General features: G+C 31.0%; 2 long non-coding RNA genes across 5 annotated transcripts; both read right to left on the reverse strand.

Annotated features, from left to right (window-relative positions):
* Nucleotides 1–723: 723 nt before the first annotated feature.
* On the reverse strand, nt 724–4,251 carry LOC139898240 (uncharacterized). 4 transcript variants are annotated; one of them, XR_011776927.1, is made up of 3 exons: nt 3,875–4,251; nt 2,379–3,799; nt 724–1,748 (listed from the first exon to the last, which is right to left on the reverse strand). It is a non-coding gene; the product is annotated as an uncharacterized lncRNA (long non-coding RNA). The 4 variants fall into 4 exon arrangements; XR_011776928.1 differs by having other exon boundaries at nt 2,379–3,550; nt 3,744–4,251; XR_011776926.1 differs by having other exon boundaries at nt 2,379–3,136; nt 3,292–4,251.
* Nucleotides 4,252–4,262: 11 nt separating this feature from the next.
* Nucleotides 4,263–6,451, reverse strand: LOC139898241 (uncharacterized). Its single transcript, XR_011776930.1, has 3 exons — nt 6,301–6,451; nt 6,033–6,212; nt 4,263–5,531 (listed from the first exon to the last, which is right to left on the reverse strand). It is a non-coding gene; the product is annotated as an uncharacterized lncRNA (long non-coding RNA).
* Nucleotides 6,452–7,098: the final 647 nt, after the last annotated feature.

The following is a 7,098-nucleotide window of genomic DNA, read 5'->3' on the forward strand; positions in this document are numbered from 1 at the left end:
CACGCAACACTGAAACCATTAAACCAAAGGACATCGCCAACAATAAGCACTCATAATATTATATATGTTGTTAAAAAGGTTAAAAAATAAAATAAAATACTGAATGACAATTAAGGACGATGTAAACAGTATCTTGCTGTTTTATGTATAGCTTAAGACCCGCAAAATTGCGGGTTTATGCAATAAAGTTGTGAAGTATAAAAATTTTTGGGTTTGGTCTTGTAAGAAATAGTTAGAAATATGTATAATAAATAATTGATGGCAAAGGATATAGTTAAACAAAATCTGAGATGTAAAAGAATATTATTATAAACGAAAATTGAATATAAAGTTGTAGTGAATAAAAATTATCAAAAATGTGTCCAGTATTAATTTATCATTGGATAGTAATAGTTTGTAACTAATTGTGACTGTGACAACTTTTCACGGATCATTCAATGTAAGAAAACATTTGAAGTAGTTATTTAGCATTATTACTCAAACAACTTGTTGCCGTATGAGTAAGAAACAAAAAATTCTTAACATAATATTTACCAACTATCAAGGTTGTTTGAATTTGCGAACAAATAATATCATCAACATCAAATGTTAATGGTTCAAGATTGCCATGTTCAAAAGTAAATGTCTACATGTGCTTAAAGCAACTTATATATAATGTGGAATATTTTTTATTTTTTTTTGAAAATCCAAGATATATTAATATAACTGAAGTATGTTCACGAATAAGTACAAACATAAACATGAAGATCTCAATACAATACACACACTACATGGAACACAAATTTAAATAACTACAGGGATCACAAAAATAACTCAATGGCTACCAAACATGAACTCATATCACTTATAAGATCTAAAGCACCCATAAAATAGATGAGGAAGCATCCATAGGGGTACCTGCATATCACATTAGACACGAAGCTGGGTTTGATAACCAATTGAGCCACTCGAATTTTTTTATTTTTGATCCTCCTCGAGATCCAAACATAACTTATAACTTAGATTTCATTTAACTTTATCGGGCCATTCCAACACGAATTTTTGAAGGCCTTGTTGTTTCGATTCATCCAAATGAAATATCCGCAAATCCATTCAATCGTTTGCCATACTTTTAATATCCAAACTAAAAAATTGAGTGAATATAATATCCAAAAGCATAGGACTTAGTATCCAAACTGAAAATTAGTATCGAACAAAAAATTAGAATTAGAATCGAAACTAATTAATAATCAATTAGTATCCCTTGCTCTAAGATACAAAATTCCTTTCATTTTGAAGGCGACAACTGCATAGTATACATTTAAATTAGTTGCTGATGGTATAACTCTTTTAAACTTTAAACCTATTATCCAAACAACTTAACCCATCCAGTTTGTCACACTTACCTTTAGCAATTGAGAGGGTTACATTGCATAATCATAATACCAAAGGCTAAAATGTTGTAACATTCTTCTATGACCCGACTTGCTACCGGGAAAATGATTTCATAGTCTTTAATTTATAGTAGCTTTACAACACTGCACCACCCCTCTTCAAATGGCTTGCTCAACCATTTCTTCACTTTCCTCATCGAGGTCATCTCTAAGACTTTCATTGAATAGCTCAGAAAGTTGCGAGTTCTTCTTTTTTGGATTTGTAGGAGTGGTCATAAAAGGTTTCGGGTCATTAGTTGGTTCACTGCCTTTCATTTGTCGAGTGTCGGTAAGGGAGTCACGATGCACGTGTATTGACTCTTGATGGTGTAAATTCTGCAAATACTATAGAAGTTAACTCAGGCACTACACAAACAATACAAACATAAATTTAAAATGTGCCAAAAGAGGAAAAAGAACAAAAAAAAAACTTAATTTACAACCCTTGGTAGTGTTAAAACAACGTAATGTAGTGTGTCTGAATTCAAGTACCGAGTAAAAGCATAAATTTCCAAAATTGTTAAAAATGAGAACACATTAGTTCTGCTTTATCGCAGTCGGGTCAAACGGGTCAAGCATGCAATCTCTGTTTTTTTTTCATTCAACATGTTGGACTAAAAAAAATTCTAATTCGAAAGTTTTAGAGTTTTTGCAATGCAAATCAGCATAAAATATCACAAGTAAATGATCAGTGCCAACCCAACTTGACCCATATAAAAATACTACCCCTTTTGACTCATTACCAATCCACAAAACATGTAATCCAATTATTTAAAGAAAATAAGTTTACTATAACAGTTGAACACTTATTTTATATTTACTTTATCTTGCATTTAAATCCAATATATTGTGCAGTTAAACAAGTAACCACAATCATCATCGTCAACATCAAGTTAAAATGGGGCAAGAAAAAAGAAAGAGTTAAATCATTCCAATTATAATAAGTAGAATAGAATTGAAATATACCTGGAAGATGAGTAATAGATCCAATCATCATCATCAACTTTTTATTCATTGCATAAATGGACTATGTCCTTCATTTTGTGTGAGAGTGCTGCCATTCTTAGTTGCATTCAGAAAAATTATCACAAAAAATCAATCTGAATATAAATAATTAATATAACAAATACTTATCACGCACGATTGTTACCTAAGAGCTTCATATATGAAATTTGAAGACTAATATTCCAAAACAAAGCAAAACAAAAAAGTAATATTTAGTATATCTATTTCACAAAAATGAAAAATTGTCAAGTAAAGAAGGAAGTTATACATATCTTGAGTGATTTCAATGGTTCTAATTGTAAGGGGTATAATTGGAACAGAAGTGTTTAGGGAAAGACTTATTGATCAATAATTATATCTAACGGTGTATCATGAAGGTTAGTTGTTGTAATTTATTTGATCTAATGGTGGAGATTAGAAGATAGGTTTTAATATATCTCAATTAAGACTTTCTTTTAATGTATAGAAGAGATTAGAACAAAATCTATCCGAATGAGGCTACATAATAATATCTTACATGATGATTTCAGTGTTACCCAACCCGCTCATGACGCCACCTGTCAATCAAAAATTGTTTTTCAACAAAAATCACATATTGAACAAAGAAATAAAATAATAAAAGATCATAAATGAATACCTGTTAGTGAGTACAGATTTTCAAGTCTCAATATCAAGGGACACTTTCGACGCTGGGGTTGAATATCCTGATATATACTTGCCTGCATCGCATCTTATAACATAATCGGCTTCTAAAAAAAGTTGCCAGTTTTTTAATAGAAATACAGCAGGTTCTTTTGGCAGCATGGATGTCAGTAGTAAATAATGTGTTATCAATCGATATAGATACATATTTTATAAGTAGGAAATTTATTACCTTCATTGAAGTTTCAACATGTGTTGTATGTTGTGGAAAGTAAATCGACCAGTCTTCGTGTGTGACTTGTTTCAAAGACCCTCTCTACCATGAATTCCGGATAGCCTCTTCTCGAGAGTTTATTGCAGTGGGACTAAAATATGTGTCCTTCGAATGACCTTATGGGTGGCACTGGAACGGATCATCGTGTCTCATGAAATTTGACATTCAGCATATAAACTTCATTATGAAGGAGTTACTTGAACAGTTGAACACGTGCCTAAAAACATCAGAGCATAACTAAACAAATAAACCCCTGATAATTCGATTAAAACTAACCTATTGAAACCTTGACGGCATAAAAAAACAAAGTAAATGAACTAATAAAGAAGGAACTTAATCGCAATTGACAAAGATCTAAATTTGGTAAACAACGGCAACTATATTTCATAAATACCAAAAACATAAGATACCACTTAAACGATCATCCGAGTTTTCGTCCCTCGTCCCTCTTTGTTATCTTCGGCCCCTATATGTATCGCTGCTATTGTTGAACAACAACCTTCTCATAACCATTATTGCAAATCTTTTTAGTGTCACCTACCTTTAAATGCAAGATCAATGGAAAACCCAAAAAATTAAGCTCAAACATAGTCAAGCGCGCAGCAGCAACAGTCAACTGAAGTTGAATCTGCCAAAAATTAGTAACATGTAATAAACAATACACCACCAATCTCAGTTTGGTACCAGTGTTGTGCATAATTTATGGTACTTAAGTGAAAAAAAAATTGGCACAAAACTTCCATTTTTTAAACTGATATGGAAGTTTAACAAAAAATTCATAAGATATCTTTGCTGTTTGTTCTCTACTTGAAACCTGAAAACTGCTAAATTCACTAATCAGCTTGTATTATATACCCATATATACAATAAATAGTGAAAGCTGCAGATATTGAGTTCACAACTTAGATTTTTTTTTTTTTTTTTGCAAACCGATTTCATTTTGATAAAATATAAATGATCACCAAACAACATTGTTTTTTTCCCCAACTAAAACGGGTGACTTTCATGTTGTGAACAGAAAGGGGTTGCTATAAAATTGAATTCATAGAAGTAAAATATATGTATAGTTTTATAAATTCAAAAAAAGGAGGAATTGCAAAAATGACCCGACACTAAATTAAATCAAATAGTAAGATTGATCACTTATAAACACTAACCACATTCAGCATTAAGAATCCATAACCATATGCCAAATGGGACATCAACTCATTAAGCAATCGCATACTATGAACATTTGTAGATGAAATAAACCAATGCTTGCAATATTGTGTAACGAACTCTAAAAATAGAAGAGGCCAAAAACTTACTCAACAAAGAAGCAAGCAAAACGAAGGCAAAACACAAACTGCATTATTGGAAGAAAAAAAAAAACACCAAAAAATTCATAAGCTATAACCTTTAAACATAGATACAAAACTGCATAAACTGATAGTTTGCTTTCTCCCTAGAATGAAATACCATCAAAGTGTTCTCCCTAGGATATATGTTTACTTAAACTTAAAGTCCAACATGTAATTTCAACAAACAAAATGTAAATTTAACTATGCCATTTCATAGAAGACTTGGCGTGCGTCCAGAAAAAACATATATTTGTGTATTATAGGTTATCAATATCTTGAGCTTCTGAATATACACAACCAAACGCTAACAAAACAGTTGAACGGGGAAAAAACGAATGCAAAACAGTCAATATTACAATTGAGTAATTGAATAAAAAAACGCACCTAAGTGAATCGACAGCAGGAAAGCAGCTGAAGAAAAACTCACGAACAAAAAAATACACACAAACATGTCAAAAATTGCAGTTATACGTCAAAATTGCAGTTGTACTGTATATGTTATCAATAAGAATCGCAGCTGCATCATATATATTGAGTTAATTGCAGCTGTATTATATATACTAAACACATTGCCAAGTCAAAATTGAAGCTTTATTAAGTTAATTGCAACAAATAATAATAATATACAAATAAATAAAAAAACCAAAAAAAATAACCTGAGAAGAGTAATTGCAGTGATGTTTGGAAACCAAAGGAACGGATAACCACTGAACCAGATGCACATAACCTCAAATGTTAACCAAACTTGTATGTCACATTTATTTTATGAGCTATGATAAGAAAATATATGTAAAAGAGATCGAAGTAGAGGTGGTAATTTCGACCCACTTTTGAAATAGGCAATTCAGGTAATCAATCCTGCAATATTAGTGTTTGTTGTCAAACGTCACAAACTATAAACACCAAATATTAGACTTTATATATAGCACAACAAATGGAAACACAACATATATCATATATATATATATATATATATATATATATATATATATATATATATATATATATATATATATATATATATATATATATATATATATATATATATATCTATATCTTATACCAACTTCATTATATTGATATCAAAAAAATAAAGTTACAAACTACCACCACAATACATGAGCATTATATATTATATATTCTATTCTATTCTATAACTTCAATACAATAATACAAAAATATCAACTAACAAATTACCATCACAACCATAAACACTGATTTTTGTTACAAAATAAGACATCTTCTTTCTTAAGATAACCGTAAATTTAACAATTGCATTTCATAGAACACCTGGTGTGCGTATATTTAATGAATGATTAAAGAATGTTAAAATTCAATAATTAGTTGTCGATTAGTTACCTTATCGTCAAATCACATAAAACTTAGTAGTCTGATAACCGATCTGCATCTTATTCATTCACGATAAACTGGAGTAGCAATGATCTTAGATCGAATTCGTCATCAATTGTTTGTGAAGGAGGTGAGAATCGAATAACCCTAGATCAAAAATTATACGTACTGTCCATCAAATCGTACGTACTGTCCATCAAAACGATCAAAAAACTTAATCCATTTTCAATTAAACCCTAGATCAAAAATTGAATCGTGAAATCTGAGATAAACTAACCTTTGATTCTGAGTTAGTGAATGATGATTTAACAATAGCTTGTTCATTGGAAATCAACCCGCAATCCTTGTTTGATAGTCGCTTTTGGGTTTGTCGATTTAAAATTAAACGTAGTAGAATGAAGGAATGAGAGAGTTTTGCCCTAATTTTGTGTGTGTGTCACCGTCGACTGAAGAGAGAAACGATTAGGTCCTGTAAATTGGATGTATGGCGTTTGTAATGTATCGCGTGACCCCTATTCTGATCTCTTCCCCCCGTATTTTTATTCTTTAAAGGGTATTTTTTTGGAGTTTTGTGGTTACAGTAATAATTATAAGGTTACAGTGAGATCCATTCCAATGGTTGATAAGAAAGGGCATTTGAGGTCATTTTCTTAATCTAATGGTCCAAATTTAATAATGTTAAAAAAGTATATCTCAATTTTTCTTTTCATGTCTAGTATAGATATAGATAGATACATAGATGTGATAATATCTCATGCCCTCTTAGTACATTTTTATTTATTCTTGTTATGGAGGGTTATTGTATCTCCTTTAAAGATACAATAACTCACGGATTGATTCAGGGGATCGTATTGGTGGTTCGCATATTAATGTGTTACACCTGTTTTATGCGGAAGTGAAATTTTGTACCGACCGGAGCATTGTTGATATGAAAAATGTTTTAAGAGTGCTTGACGTGTTCTATATGGTCTCCAGCCTAAAAGTAAATATAGACACATCTCATGTTTATGGCATAGGGGTGAGGTATGCAAAACTACACCAGATGGTTATTACTAAGACCCTTATTAGTGGGAGT

Source organism: Rutidosis leptorrhynchoides, chromosome 3 (assembly GCF_046630445.1).
Source record: "Rutidosis leptorrhynchoides isolate AG116_Rl617_1_P2 chromosome 3, CSIRO_AGI_Rlap_v1, whole genome shotgun sequence".
NCBI lineage: Eukaryota > Viridiplantae > Streptophyta > Magnoliopsida > Asterales > Asteraceae > Rutidosis > Rutidosis leptorrhynchoides.